The sequence below is a fragment of the Lithobates pipiens genome, unplaced genomic scaffold (assembly GCF_037356315.1).
Source record: "Lithobates pipiens isolate NorthernLeopardFrog02 unplaced genomic scaffold, aLitPip1_a1.2 Scaffold_66, whole genome shotgun sequence".
NCBI classification, from domain to species: domain Eukaryota; kingdom Metazoa; phylum Chordata; class Amphibia; order Anura; family Ranidae; genus Lithobates; species Lithobates pipiens.
This window is the reverse complement of record NW_027507888.1, coordinates 18,618-35,090: the sequence shown is the minus strand read 5'-3', so window position 1 is coordinate 35,090 and position 16,473 is coordinate 18,618. Positions and strand designations below refer to the sequence as shown.

General features: G+C 41.0%; 1 long non-coding RNA gene across 1 annotated transcript; it reads right to left on the bottom strand.

The window, feature by feature from the left end:
- Positions 1-1,472: 1,472 nt before the first annotated feature.
- LOC143958940 (uncharacterized) lies at positions 1,473-15,587 on the bottom strand. Its single transcript, XR_013270148.1, has 2 exons — positions 15,518-15,587; positions 1,473-6,487 (listed from the first exon to the last, which is right to left on the bottom strand). It is a non-coding gene; the product is annotated as an uncharacterized LOC143958940 (long non-coding RNA).
- Positions 15,588-16,473: the final 886 nt, after the last annotated feature.

The following is a 16,473-nucleotide window of genomic DNA, read 5'->3' as shown; positions in this document are numbered from 1 at the left end:
TACAAGTGTGGGTCATACAAATACATTAACTGACAACATGAAATATGCAGCTGCTCCTGTGGCTGTTTTATTACTCTGCAAGTCTAGCCTGTCATTCGAAGTTAGGAAGTGCCAGTAAGAGTCAGGAAAGGGGGTGGACTGAAAGAGGGGGCGTGGCATGGGACAGGGGTTTGGGTGAAGTCTTGTGAATGTGTGTTAGACAGATAAAATCCACGGTGCTACATGGATAAAGTTGATACTGCCAATGTTTATAGGTGATATAAAAGAACAGAGAACAGGACAAGCAAAAGAGAAATACTGTAGACTTGTGGATTCAATCAGCAGCCATTCAATTGCCTCATCAAATTCACAAAGCTGTGCAGGGGGATCTGCTCTACAGCCTCCAAGTTTACACATCGTTTAGATGCAATTCTCAAGTCATTTACCTGTTGATCACATCAATTCAGTAAAATACAAAAAGTCATGTGCAATTTGAGTAAGCTCATGGTCGCTGAAGCGACCATGAGTTTAAGGCTTGGGAAATTCAGCTGAAGTAAGGGTTACCACTTTGACCAGCTGCAGGCAGTTCTTACTTTGGGGGCAGCAAATGGGTCAATGTTTCTTTACATCACGTCAGCAGCTGAGCTTCTGATCATGTGACCACTGTGATTAGCTGAGATTGTAAGCAGTGACTGGGAGTTGCTGGTCGCAGTTTTTTCACAATGCTGGAGTCACCAAGGGCACTGCCAGTATAGAACAGCTGTACGCATATATGTGGCAGCATGGTTTTAAAGCCACAACAATTGTATACGGCTTGTGGTATCAAGTTAACATGAAATTTATGGCCCCCTCTTATGTAACCTTCATAGGCATATGATCAGAGAATCATGCAGTCATACGAGACGGTTTGCTATTACATTTAACTTAGTAGTTTAGTCCACATGGCGTTGCTGTGTTTAATCTATTTAACAATAAACCAACTCCTAAAAAATAATTGCTGTTGATTTTGCATATACGTTTTTTTGCATTCCTCTGGTTTACCTGTGGTTTTGTTCCTGGAGATTGCCTGTTTTCCCCTTTTTGTGTGGGTCGTCTCAGGATGATTTGGTTGCCTTTATATGATGGGAGGAACATAAAAAGTGTAACGTCCTTTTAAGTCAGGTAATTCTGTGAATAATTCAATGCTCTCTGGAAGTTATTGTAAAGAATATGTTGCCAACATAAATTGCTATTGTACTAAAACTATATAAAAGCAAAAGTTAACTTTCTGTCTGAAGACTGACAGGCCCCAACATTTTTGAACAGCTCTCAGCTACCAAAATGCCTGTACAAAATGGCTACAGACTACTTAATTAGCATTTTTTGAGTGGACTAAATTTGTTGGAAACATTACAAGTTTTGTTGCGTTCTAAAGGGTTAGGTAATGGATACAACCCATATAGCCAACAAGCATATCATAGATTAAAAGCATTAAAAAGGAAAAATACACACTGTTTTACATGTAAATCAATATTTATTTTAGACTTGCTTTTTGCTCCATGATGAAAAACAAAACAAAAAAAGGCAACAAAAAACCTACATACAGAATCAAAAACAAAAAACTTGCAACATACTAATGAAATTTAGATTTATACTAAATGGAAACAATTTGTGAATGAAAAATGGCAGCAGCGTTAAAATATTTTGTACACATATTGAATGGGTAATTAACACTTGAAGACAACGTAAATATTTTATTATCTTATATAAAAACTGTGGAGCATGTCACATCTGGCTTCCTCACAATCATTACCAACCTTGCAATTAAAAAGAATCTGCCATAAAGCACAGGCACCTATATTAAAAAGTCACTAATGGAAGCTCCAAACCACACAGTGGTTTCAGGGTAGTGACTTCACAGGGAGTAAAGCTGAAGAGAATACTCTTGGAAGAAAAAAACATTGCTATCATATAATGTTTTAACAAAGCATCATTAGGAAACTGATAAAAAAGAATGCAAATTAAAAAGTAATTATTTTGTGAAACTACTAAAAAGGAAAGAAAATTAGAGTATCCACGGTACAACTAAAATGTTTACTATTGCACGAATTGAGCTGCAGATATTCTACAAAACAGTTAATCTATGTGAAATATGTTTCATTCAGCTTTTAGCGCATTTCATATCCAAAGTATACCTGCAACTGTAAATTAATAAGTGACCAAGCAACATACCATTACTAAATATTCCCTTTAACTGAAATTACATAACCATGTACAGCATAGTTTAAACACATTGGTGTTAAAACAATTATGTTCCCTTGTATTTTATTATAAAAGTGCTGTGCAAAGTTTACTTTTATATTAGTATTCATTTTTCTACTTGCCATGGGATACCACTGTAGTCTTCTGTAGTATATAAAGCTGAATATGATAACTGCTCTGTTTGGAAACATTAAATTCATAATGTTATCAGTTTTGTATGTATATAATGAAAATATGAAGTTTATTCTAACCACTGCTAATGACTGAATAATAAAACTATGGAGTCAAATTCCCTGTAAGTGCAAAAATGTTGTACAATTACATAACAGAAAAAAAGATCCAATTTAGCCCTGCTTAGTTGGCAGTGGAAGAACTGCTTAATATTTCCAGTGTGCTATGTTTTTCTGTAAATGTATGCTCTTATATTCAGGGTAATACTGTGTGTGTCTCCAATGTACAAGGATTGGTTAGAATTACTCGGGATATAAACATCAAATGACTGTTGACTGGGACGGGTGACCATCTCATGTCTGCAGTGGCAGGTAAACACTCAGCAGCTGACAGTTCTCAGTGGGAACATTGACAGAAGATGCTGGAAAACCGCTAGTCTCTAGTTGAGTAACGAAGTTTAATCTGTTTTTTCTGACCACCACGCACTTCTCAACATGATCTACTGTCACATAGCAAATTGGAAACTCCTACTGCATAATTAAACAATATTTTTATTCCTGCTTAGCCATGTCATGAGAGCAATGGTCGTGGATTTTTCCCTTACCACATGAATGGCATGAATAACCAGGTTTTATCCTTCAAAGTACAGAAAAGTACTAGTTTATCTGACAGAAATGCACTCCGCTCCTAATACATACATAGCAGTGCATTTTCTGATCTGAAAGCGCAGGAAATGGATTTAGCCCTGCTCATTTGTCTCCTGGTAAACTACAGAACACCTCCTACTTATCTCTACCACAAAGGAATTCAGTGTTTTGTAGTCCACAATATGAACTAAATAGGACATAAAACAGTTATGAATTATTAATATATATAATAAAATCCTTCCAATGGTATGACAGACCAAAAGGGAGCAAATAGAGGTAAAATTTGTATATTAGCATGTACATACATTTTATTACCAGGCTTAGAGGTTACCTTTAGTAAAAGTAATATGGCAAAAAAAAATTAAATACAGGCAGCTGACAGTACATGTCAGTCAAGCTTGGACTTGCCCTCCCTTTATATTACAACAGGATCACAGCCTGCCAAAAGCAAGAACTCCCATTAAATTATGTGATACATGGTAAGTATACTTTCACAATTGTACTGTTACCCTGATTGCCCTAGACCTAGCCTAACAAAAAAAAAAAAAAAAAAAGACTCGACTCAGAACGTGAAGATGGTGGCAGGCCTTTGGAATTGGAGTTGTAAGTATGCATCTAGCTGCCTTTTGCCATTATCTTTTTAAATACAGACATAATAGTCCAATCTTGTTAAGATACAGTTAATTAGGTCTATAAAAGTGTACTCTATTAGAAAGGTGAAAGATTTAAAGTAGAAATCTATCAATCAGAGAAAACAAGTTGTCAATGTAAACAATATGAACCAACTCAATATCTATGTCCTTATATAACAAATGATACTGGGGATAAGATGTGTCTAATGTAGAAAAATGCATGACAATATAGCATAAAATACACATCGTCCCACCCTATTGATCAATGTTAATGCATTAGTCGTCTAAAAATATGTTCTAGTTATTAAAGAGTAAAAATAACACTGTGCATTCAGGAGTCTTCCCTTAACATGATAAATAAAAAAACACAACTCTCAAACTTTGAAACATGCACAAGTGCAACATATTGGCCTAAATACTGTCCGACAGTACATTATAAATTGTATGAAGTAGAAACTGTTAGACCCCTTTTCAAACTGAAGCTCTGCTAAAACGGGCACTAAAGCTTGGTCGTTTTTGCAGAACTTTTTGGGCGCTAGTGGGTCGCTTTTTTTTTTTTTTTTTAAGGTCACGAGGACAGTACTGAATCCACTGAAGGTGGATTTTGTATAATATACACTAACCCAAAATTACTAATAACAGGCCAGCAGAAACCATATTTTTTATCAGAACAGCATTACTGTGTACCTCTTGCCACAGCAGACAGCTTTTAGGCTGAATAGATTGCAAATGGCGGTAATCAATTCTTTTTACGGAATGTCTGGGTCTTCTTAGCTCCGGCTGTTTGGGACCCAGGCCTGGACTGGACTGGGACAAAAATTTGGCCCTGTACTATATCCAGACCAGCCCACTTTAATTTAGCGAACGCACAAAAATAAGTGAACAAGTGAAGTGGGAGGGCCAACATCATGTACGAACATTGCTACAGCTTCATTGGCTGAAATTTCAGAAACCAGCATTGCCAACCCGGATGGCCACCCAAGTCCCCCTTCACTGGCCATTAGCCGTTCTACTTTATTTCTCTTATAGGCAGGGCTGGCCCAAGACATTGTGCTGTCTGGGTCCAAGACTAAAATGCTGCCCCCCACCCCCCAAAAAATAAAAATCACGCCCACCAAAAGGGCCCCCACATCCATTATTGTATATCATGAGAGGGTGAGAGAGGGAGTGAGAGAGATGGGAGAAAGGGGGGGGGGTGGGTTGAGGGAAAGGGGGTGAGAGAGAAGAACTGAAAGACTGCGAGAGGGGGCTGAGGGAAAGAGGGGAGAGCTGAGAGACCACATAGCACTGTCCCTGGGGTGCTCTTGCTGCTATACTCCTTCCAGTGGTTCAAGGGGGCTAAAAGACAGAGGGGGATGGGCTGAAAGACCACATAGCACTGTCCCTGTGGTGCTCTCGCTGCTCTGCTCCTTCCAGTGGTTTCTTGCCAGCCTCTGCCTCTCGCCTGTCCTCTCCCAGTCAGCCTGTCCTCCAGCCTCGAGATTCTGGGAGCACCGGGGTGGCCTTGCCCGCTCTTGTTCGCCTCTTTGGTGGTCAGGGAGGGTGTGGAGCTCTTCTCCCTCTCGGGCTCTCACATCTAACTGCCCTTTTCGCTGGACCCCTTGCCCGAATCCCCGCCACTGTTTGCTGCCATGCTCCTGCCGAACTCTGCATAAAAACCGGGCCACTTAGCCATTGGACCCCTGTGAAACTGCCAGCAGTCCTGATGGCCAGTGCATAGCTGTTGGGACAAAATAGTAAATCAAGGTTGAGGGAAACAGCCATGAAGCTTGCACCTTCAAAAATATATCAAAAGCCATCTCTCTAACCTGACATGTCCCATGTAAAAGAGAATGTCACTTTACTTAGTCAGGACCCACTCATACTTATCTTCTCAATGTCAGTGTCCCCCACACAGCAAGAAAGTACGCATAAATAAGGAAGTGTGGGTACTTTTTCTATAACACAGTGCTTCTTCCTAGGGAGAGGAGAGACTCGACCCTATATAAGCTCCAAACACAAAATATTGGTTGAACTAGATGGACCAGACTATAACAGTCCGAGAAGGAGCTTACATGATTAGGACTGCAATGGAGTATGGGGAAAGAATGGACAGGATAAAGGGTGGAATTTTGTCGCTTTGTCAAGAAGGAGCAAAGTGGCATTGTTTCCTAAAGTGGACTTTCGCTGACATAAATCTGTAGTGCTTATATTTTTTATTTTGTGAAGTTTAAAAAAATGTTTGTTTACCTTTTTAAGAGAAAAACAAAAATGTTTATATAATCAGTGCAATTTGTATTTGATCACTTTTATACTAGACTAAATGAGAAAATATTCCTGAAATGTCCGATTTTATCATCAGCTGTTAGATAAAACTATATATCTGTATGAAACTTTTGTTTCTGCTGTTTGATAAAACTATATAACACTTTTGTGTTCTCATCTTAAAATGAATGGGTCATTGCACATTTTTACTTACATGTACTGTAAAAATAGAACTAGATGCATAAAAACAAGTTAAAACTGTACATTTGTCCTAATCTCATAAATCGCACATTAAATTTATCCTTCCTAAGGGACAAGTTATATGTACTCTACATAAGCAATGATAGGAGCTCGGAACACTCTGCTACCACAGACAAGGGTAACAGCTGATTAATCATAACATGCTCAAAACACCAAAATCGCCAAACTGATACAGGATGCAGATGAAAACAGATCCTCTCTATAGGGTAATTTAACAATGAGGGACTTCTATGTGTCCATGAAAAATGCATCTTCTGAAACACGAGGGAGGTCGTTCAATGGAGATGGAAAATCCCTAGGTTGGACACAAAACTGTAAAAGAAAAAAATCATTGTTATTATAAAAAATAGTCAAGAACCTTAACCACTGCACAGTAGTGGCTTACATATGAAAAATTCTGTCCAGGAAAAGATTACTGTTGCATATGACAACCATATTTTTTTTCAAGATATGCACTACAAAATGGTGATGCTGACTTTTTAACCCTTTCATGGCTAAGCCCATTTCTGACATTTGGTGTTTACAAGTTAAAATCAGTATTTTTTGCTAGAAAATTACTTAGAGCCCCCAAACATTATATATATTTTTTTTTTAGCAGAGAATCTAGAGAATAAAATGGCGATTGTTGAAACATTTTATGTCGCACAGTATTTGTGCAGTGGTGTTTTAAACGCAACTTTTTGGGGAAAGGGACACTTTCATGGATTAAAAAAAAAACAAAAAAACAACCACCCCATTTTTTTGGTATAATGTGAAAGATGATGTTAGACAGAGTAAATAGATACCAAACATGGCACGCTTTATAACTGCAACCTTTTACGGTCACCAGGTTAGACTTAACAGAGGAGGTCTAGTGCTAGAATTATTGCTCTCACTCTGACGATCGCGGCGATACCTCACATGTGTGATTTGAACATATGCGGGCGCGACTTCCACATGCGTTTTCTTTGCTGCGCAAACTCGTGGGGACAGGGGAGCTTTAAAAAAAAATAAAAAATTCTTATTTTATTTATTTTTACATTATTAAGTTGTGTTTAAAAAAATAAAAAATAATAATTTGATCACTTTTATTGCTGTCACAAGGAATGTAAACATCCCTTGTGACAGGTACTCTTTATGGAGAGACGGGTCCTCCTTTGCACTTCGAAGTATTCAGATCGCCATTTTCTGAATACTGTATATTTTTTTTTTAAACTGTCGCCATTGGCAGCCAAGTAAACAGGAAGTGACGTTGCTTCCGCGTTTACAATTAGGAGGCTGGAACCAAGCCGCCTTCCACATAGACTGTCTGAAATGATAGCAGAGGAATGACAGAGCAGACACACATTACACTAGGTGCTTTGGATAAGGGCAAGTACACAATATAAAAGGCTTTGCTATGTTCATTTTTCATTTCAGAAGTTTAGAACTACCGTATATACTCGAGTATAAGCCGAGATTTTCAGCCTCTTTTTTGAGGCTGAAAGTGCCCCCCTCGGCTTATACTCGAGTCATCGCTGTCTGCCCGCTCGATCAGCGTGTCGAGCAGACAGACAGCGGCCATTCTGATTCAAAAGCCGCGCCTCCGGCTCCGCCTTCGCCTGTGATAGGCGGAACACTGAATTTCCCAGCAGCCTGTGTTCCGCCTATCACGGGCATCCGCTCATCCTCGTACTACGGACGAGGATGATACGACGTCCGTGATAGGCGGAACACAGGCTGCTGGGAAATTCAGTGTTCCGCCTATCACAGGCGAAGGAGGAGGCGCGGCTTTTGAATTTTACAATGGCCGCCGACGAAGAGGGCACGGGACGGAGGCAAGGCAACGCACGGCACGGGACAGGACGGGACGGGACGGGACGGGACGGGACGGGACGAAGGCAAGGCACGACACGGGACGGAGGCTCGGGACAAAGGTAGGCTGGACACACACACACACACACACACACACACACATGGAGACACACACACACGGATGGATGGATGGATGGAGACACACACACAGGGATGGATGGATGGATGGATACACACACACACAGGGATGGATGGATGGATGGAGACACACACACACAGGGATGGATGGATGGATGGATGGAGACACACACACACAGGGATGGATGGATGGATGGATGGAGACACACACACACAGGGATGGATGGATGGATGGATGGAGACACACACACACAGGGATGGATGGATGGATGGACACACACACACACAGGGATGGATGGACGGACACACAGGGATGGACGGACACACACACAGGGATGGACAGGCATGTCTCACCCTCGGCTTATACACGAGTCAATAAGTTTGCCAGTTTTTTTGGGGGTAAATTGGGGGCCTCGGCTTATATTCGGGTCGGCCTATACTCGAGTATATACGGTACTTTAATTTTAAAATGCATACATATAAACCTTCTTAAAATCTCATATGGGAGCTCTTTAAAGAGGAAGTAAACCCTGATGAGTTTACTTCCTCTTTCATTCCCTGCAAAGGCAAAGCATAATGGACTACTATGCATCGCATAGTAGCCCATTATGTGTCACTTACCTGACACAGGAGCCAGCGAAGTCACCGCTGTCCCCTGTAGTCCGCCGCATCCATCTTGTTGGTGGGGTCTCGCAGCTCCGCTGCTGTCATTCGGCGAAGCCACGATGACGTCACTCCCGTGCATGTGCACGGGAGCCGACACGCGCGGCAGCTCCGTCGCTGAGAATGCGCGCTCAGTGCGCCTGTGTCTACGGCGCATGCGCCGTAGACAGCGGTGCCCGTTTTCGGGCAAATATCTCCTAAACCATATAGGTTTAGGAGATATTTGCTTGGACCTACAGGTAAGCCTCAATCTAGGCTTACCTGTAGGTCAAAGTGGTTTGTAAGGGTTTACAACCACTTTAAGCCCTAACTGTGATATATCAAAACATAGAACACGAAAAAGAGAAAGCATATCAGAGGCTACTTATTACAATTTATTTTGGACATAAAAAATAACAATTGACTGTATGTGTCCGCTTTCCCCTAAGGGGGATCCCCTAACAATCCTCCCACCAAAAACCTGACACTTAACCCAAACAACCCCCCCACTAAGGCCCACCCCCCAATCCAGCATCCTGGAACAAAAACTGTCCCGTGTCCCCCCTAATCCCCAGATAGAAAAGAATCTCTGACATCCCGCTTTTGAAGAGCTGTATAGAAAGTGAATGCTACTGAGCCCAGTTCTGGATATGATGAATAAAACCAGCCACTAACAATACTCAGTTAGGACATGGCATTTAAACAATGCTTAATTGGTACTAAGGGGCCCAAACTGTGCCAAGAAAACATCCCCACACCATTACACCACCAGCCTGAACCATTGATAGAAGGCAGTATGGATCCATGTTTTTATGTTTACGCCAAACTTCTGACCCTAGCATCTAAATGTCGCAGCTGAAATTGAGACTCATCAGACCAGGCAATGCTTTTCCAATCTTGTACAATTTTGGTGAGCCTGTGCAAAATTGTAGCCTCAGTTTCTTTGTTCCCTTAGCGGACAGCAGTTTGCTCCTGTGAGGTCTTCTTCTGCTGTAGCCCATCTGCTTTAATGTTCAATGTGTTGTGTGTTCAGAGATGGAAATCTGCATACCTTGGTTGTAACGAGTGGTTATTTAAGTTACTGTTGTCTTTCTATCATCTCAAAACAGTTTGCCCATTCTCCACTGACCTCAACAAGGCATTTTCCTCCACACAACTTCTGCTCACTGTACATTTTATTTTTTTCAGACCATTCTCCGTAAACCATAGAGATGGTTGTGCGTGAAAATCCCAGTTGATCAGCAGTTTTTTTAAATACTCATACCAGCCGTCTGGCACCAACAACCTTGTCACTTAAATCCCCTTTCTTCCCCATTCTGATGCTCGGTTTGAAGTTCAGCAAGTCATCTTCACCACGTCTAGATGCCTAAATGCATTGAGTTCCTGCTATGTGATTGGCCGATTAGCAATTTGTGTTACCAAGCAATTGAACAGGTGTACCTAATAAAGTGGCCAGTGAGTATATGCACTAGAATATTTTAAATATCTGCAAAATTTAAGATTGTAATGATATTTGGATTTTTTGATACCATATTGATTTATTGCTTTGTACACCCATAAGCTAGTATATAGGAAGTGTACCTGTTTACATAAACAGGTCTTTCAATTTCTTGTCTTCAAACATTCAGTGTGCTACAAATATACACCAAGTGTAAAATCTCTCTCTTCATATATACCTTTTATATATGTTGCCCATTGGAATATACTGGCTAATGCCATTACCTAAAATGTTCTTAATCTCCTCCCGACTGCCTCACCCAGATATACTGCGGCAGAAGGGCACGTACAGGCAGATTAACCTACCTGTACATTGCCCTTTAAGAGGCGGCTTATGGGCACCTGCCAGGAGCTCCGTGAGCGTGATCGCAAGCCCCGCGGACATCCGCGGGGATACCCGCGATCGTCTCACAGAGAGGAAGAATAGGGAAATGCTAATGTAAACAAGCATTTCCCCGTTCTGCCTAATGACACTGATCACAGCTCCCTGTGATCGGGAGTGGTGATCGGTGTCGTGTCACACACAGCCACACCCCCTAGAGTTAGAATCACTCCCTAGGATACACTTAACCGCTACAACGCCACCTATTGGTTAACCCCTTCACTGACAGTCACATTTAAAAAGTGCCCAAAATACATCCCTGGCAATTACAGACCAGTTAGCCTAACATCAATAGTATGTAAACTCTTGGAGGGGATGATAAGGGACTATATATAAGATTTTAGTAACGAGAACGGTATCATTAGCAGTAATCAGCATGGATTCATGAAGAATTGTTCTTGCCAAACCAATCTACTAACCTTCTATGAGGAGGCGAGTTGCCAGATAGATAAAGGAAGGCCCGTAGATGTGGTGTATCTGGATTTTGCAAAAGCATTTGACACAGTTCCCCATAAACATTTACTGTACAAAATAAGGTCTGTTGGCATGGACCATAGGGAATGGTCAGGGGTGGGTAGTGGGGTCCCCCAGGGTTCGGTGCTGGGACTAATCATATTTAATTTGTTCATAAACGACCTGAAGGATGGAGTAAGCAGTTCAATCTCTGTATTTGCGGATGATACTAAGCTAAGCAGGGAAATAACTTCTTCACAGGATGTGGAAACCTTGCAAAAAGATCTGAACAAATTAATGGTGTGGGAAACTACATGGCAAATGAGGTTCAATGTAGAAAAATGTCAAATAATGCATTTGGGTGGCAAAAATAGGAATGCAATCTATACACTGGGGGTGGAAAAGGACCTGGGTGTCCTAGTAGATGATAGGCTCAGCAATGGCATGCAATGCCAAGCTTCTGCTAACAAAGCAAACAGAATATTGGCATGCATTAAAAAGAGGATCAACTCCAGAGATAAAACGATAATTCTCCCACTCTACAAGACTCTGGTGCGGCCGCACCTGGAGTATGCTGTCCAGTTCTGGGCACCAGTCCTCAGGAAGGATGTACTGGAAATGGAGCGAGTACAAAGAAGGGCAACAAAGCTGATAAAGGGTCTGGAGGATATTAGTTATGAAAAAGGTTGCGAGCACTGAACTTATTCTCTCTGGAGAAGAGACGCTTGAGAGGGGATAGGATTTCAATATACAAATACCACACTGGTGACCCCACAATAGGTATAAAAAATTTTTTGCAAAAGGGAGTTTAACAAGACTCGTGGCCAAGAAAAGAGGTTTAACCTTAAACTACATAGAGGGTTCTTTACTTTAAGAGTGGCAAGGATGTGGAAGGGAATTCCACATCCTTGCCATGTGGTGGTCTCAGCAAGGGGCATTGATAGTTTCAAGAAACTAAAAGATAAGCACCTGAACGACCGCAACATACAGGGATATACAATGTAATACTGACATATAATCACACACACATAGGTTGGACTTGTGTCTTTTTCAACCTCACCTACTATGTAACATTTACACAGTAATCAATGCATTTTTAATTGTGGGCTCCTTGAGGGTAGGGACTGATATGAGTGTGCAATGTACAGGGATAGGGACAATTGTAGACACTCACTCAGGTTGAACTGGATGGACTATGTAATTGCACTGATCGCCGTATAAATGTGAATGGTCCCAAAAAATGTGTCAAAAATGTCTGATGTGCCCGACAATGTCGCAGTCACAATAAAAATCGCTGCTCGCCACCATTACTAGAAAAATAAATTATATATATATATATATATATATATATATATATTAAAAAATGCCATAAAACTATCCACTATTTTGTAGACGCTATAACTTTTGAGCAAACCAATCAAACTCTTATTGCGTTTTTTTTACCAAAAATATGTATAAGAATACGTAAAGGCCTAAACGGAGGGAAAAAAAAAGGTTTTTTATATATATATATTTTTTGGGGATATCTATCCGCTTCCCGACCGGCGCACGATGATGTACGTTGGCAGAATGGCACGGACAGGAAAATGGGAGTACAGGTACATCCCTTTGAATTTGCCACCATGCCATCGCGTGCGCACGCTGGTCGGGACCTCCGTGAGCCCGATTGCCATTGGGGAGGAAGAATGGGGAGATGCCGATGTAAACAGTATCTCCCCGTTCTGCCTAGCAACAAGCGACACTGATCTCTGCTCCCTGTGATTGGAGCAGAGATCAGTGATCTGTAAAACACAGCCACTCCCCCCACAATTAGAAACACGCCCCTAGGACACACTTAACCCCTACACTGCCCCCTCCTGGTTAACCTCTTCACTGCCAGTGTAATTTACACAGGAATCAGTGCATTTGTATAGCACGGATTGCTGTATAAATGACAATGGTCCCAAAAATGTGTCAAAAATGTCCGATGTGTCCGACATAATGTCGCAGTCACAATAAAAAAAAAAAAAAAAAAAAAAAAAAAAAAAAAAAAAAAAAAAAATCGCTGCTCGCCACCATTACTAGTAAAAAAAAAAAAAGTTTTATAAAAATGCCATAAAACTATATTTTATAAACGCTATAACTTTTGCGCAAACCAATCAATATTCGCTTATTGCAATTTTTTTTACCAAAAATATGTAGAAGAATAGGTATCGGCCTAAACTGAGGAAAAAGTTTTTTTTATATATTTTTGGGGGATATTATAGCAAAAAGTAAAAAATATGTTTTTTTTCAATATTGTCACTTTTTTTGTTTATAGCGCAAAAAATAAAAACCGCAGAGGCGATCAAATATCACCAAAAGAAAGCTCTATTTGTGGGAAAAAAAGGACATAAATTTTGTTTGGGTGCAATGTCGCACGGCTGCGCAATTGTCAGTTAAAGCGACACAGTGTCGAATCGCAAAATGTGCTCTGGTCTTAAGCCAGCAAAATGGTCCGGTCTAAAAGTGGTTATTATAGCAAAAAGTAATAATGCATTTTTTCAAAATTGCCGCTATTTTTTTTGTTTATAGCACAAAAAATTAAAACTGCAGAGGTGATCAAATACCATCAAAAGAAAGCTCTATTTGTGGGGGAAAAAAGATGTCAATTTTGTTTGGGACCCACGTCGCACAGCCGTGCAATTGTCAGTTAAAGCGATGCAATGCCAAATCGCAAAAAGTGCTCTGGTCTTTGGCCAGCCAAATGGTCCGGGGCTTAAAGCATTTCCATATTTTTTGGGTTCTAGAATACCTTCCCATTTAATGTCCGACAGTATGGAGAGCAGTTTGGTAAAGTTTGCTCCCATAAAATGTATAATACTTGTGCTACCATCGTGTCTGCTTTTCCTGTGCTTTACAGTGAACATAATTACCCTGTGATCCTCGTTTCCTATGTTATTCCTTACTTTCACATCTGCATTGTTTGTGAATAGTAGGTCTGGCAGAGCCTTGTTTTTAGTTGGGGCATCCACCAACTGACACACAAAATTGTCCCCCAAGACATTAAAGAAGTGCCGAGCCTTAGAAGAGTGAGCAGTTCAATATCTGCATAAAGTGCCCCGTGATGATTACATTACCCTGCCTTGCCACAATTTCCAACTGAAGAGAGATCGATCTCCTCTTCATCCTTCAGGGTAGGGGGCCTGGAGTATACTGCCACTATTAATTTTCTATTTGTTTCTTCTCTTTGAAGTTCCAGCTACAAGGCTTCCACCTCTTCCATTGCGCCATTAATTAATATCATCCCTCACGGCAAATTACTCTTGACGTACATGCACCCCTTCCCCCTCTTCTATCTACCAAGTCCCTATGATACAGGAAGTACTCCTGGACAGCTGCAAGTCAGTTGTGTGCTGTCAAACCAGGTGTCTGTTACTCCCACAAAGTCAAAATCGACCTCATGTATGAGTAGTTCCAATTCCTCCAACCTTCTAGCATTATTGAAAATGCCTTTTATAGTTTTGTAGGGCCGCATTTTATTTTATCCCTGTTCATTATGAAGCTGCAGTAGGATTCTGCCAGCCCACACGTGTTGAACAGCAGTTACATTGACCACTGTTGTACTTCCTGCCCTTCATTTACTATCTGGAAATAGTCCCCAGAAGCCTTGTCACGGTTTAACCATTTGCCGATCACGCTGTAGCTGAATGACAGCTACAGCGCAGTCATTCATTTCTGGGAGGGTGATTCATTAAAACGAACGGCATCTGAAATTTGCATTGTGCATTTTATAATTTAAGCAGATAGTTTTGAAATCCAGGCAGAATTGCTACGAGGGACTGAGGTTAGTGATTGAGTCATACTCTGAATGATATAAGGCTTTTAAAGGTGTATGCCAAGGCTCAGTGTTGGGACTCTTAACCCGGGTACACACTAACAATTTTTTCCATGCAACCCAGTTGGTTGCACAGAAAAAACCTGACAGCTCTGGTCCGAGCTGCTGTACTAACCATGCAAGATTAGTTAGCGATCTCCCCTGCTGAGCTATGGTGTTCAGATAGAAGGACGGCCCCCTGCCAGATCACTCTGATCAGTGCTCTCTGCGACTGGCTGAGCGCGCTGAACGGAAGCCGGTCGGCTGTGGGTTTTCCGGACCGACATACAGGCCAAATGTCAGATTTTTTTCTTTTTTAAACCCGGATGTTTTCTCCTGACGTTCAGCCCGTGTGTATGGGGCTTTACTTTTTAACATAATTAAAAATAATAGAGTTTAGGGTTAAAAGTACCATTTCATTGTTTACAGATGAAATTATGTAGTACAAAAACATCTTTACAGGATGTCTCCAATGTAAAAGCTGACCACAATGCACTATTTAATTGAGCAACTATGTGGCAAATTAGGTTTAATGCTGATAAAAGAAATTTATGCACTTGGGGTTAACAACAGGAGAAGGAGAACAGATGCAAAGAGCATATAAAAAAGTTACAGCACATACCTTTTAAAATGTAGTCAGTTAGCAATGTTGGAACTTTTTCGCTATCCTCTTTCATTGCACTGAGAACTGACAACAAAGAAAAAAGATATAGTTACATAAAAAAAAAAGTTTTTTCAGAGAACAGTAAATAAAATTATAAAGCATTATCAAAGTTGCACCAATACAGGACAAAATTATTTCTGGTTTCTCAAAGTCATCAGATACTCCATGGATCAACATTTTACAATGCTATTTTCTTATAAATGAATAGTCATTTATATTATTATGTGCCTTATTTAAAATTCGGTCATTTTTTTTCACAACCTGAGTTTGAACTAACTTCTGTTGAACACTATTCCACATTTTTATAGCTTGAACTCTTTCTGTATGTGAAGGTTAAACCCTAAAGAACATACTAGTAGTCTTTTTTTTTTTTCTTTTTTCGTTCAACCCAGCGTGCTGGTATGCGAGTGCGAGAGCACGTGTGGCACTGGAGCTCTTGATCCCGTTTTATCTACGGGCTTAGCCTGCATTACCGGGTGACTTCATTCCCCACATTGGACTCGGGCACACTCCCTGACATTGCCACGGTTCCTCGGCCTGGTTCAGATGACAAACCTCGGCACCCCAGATGTTTCAGAACTACATTTCCCATGATGCTCAACTACACTGCGGAGTGCACGAGTATCATGGGAAATGCCATTCCAAAACATCTGGGGTGCCAAGGTGCGCCATCACTGGCCTAGAGCAAGCAGCGCAACACCCACTCTAAACCGTCTACCCCCCCCCCCCCTCCTTGGCTGCCATCTTGCTCATAAGGCCTCCACACACCACCATGTTGGCACACAGACCTCCCCGGGCACAGACATCCTGGCTTCTATTACTACCAGATCATAGATCCTAGACTTGGTACTCACAAATGTGGATTGACTGATGTTGGAGGTGTGAGAAAATGTGGGTTGTAGTGATCACCAATG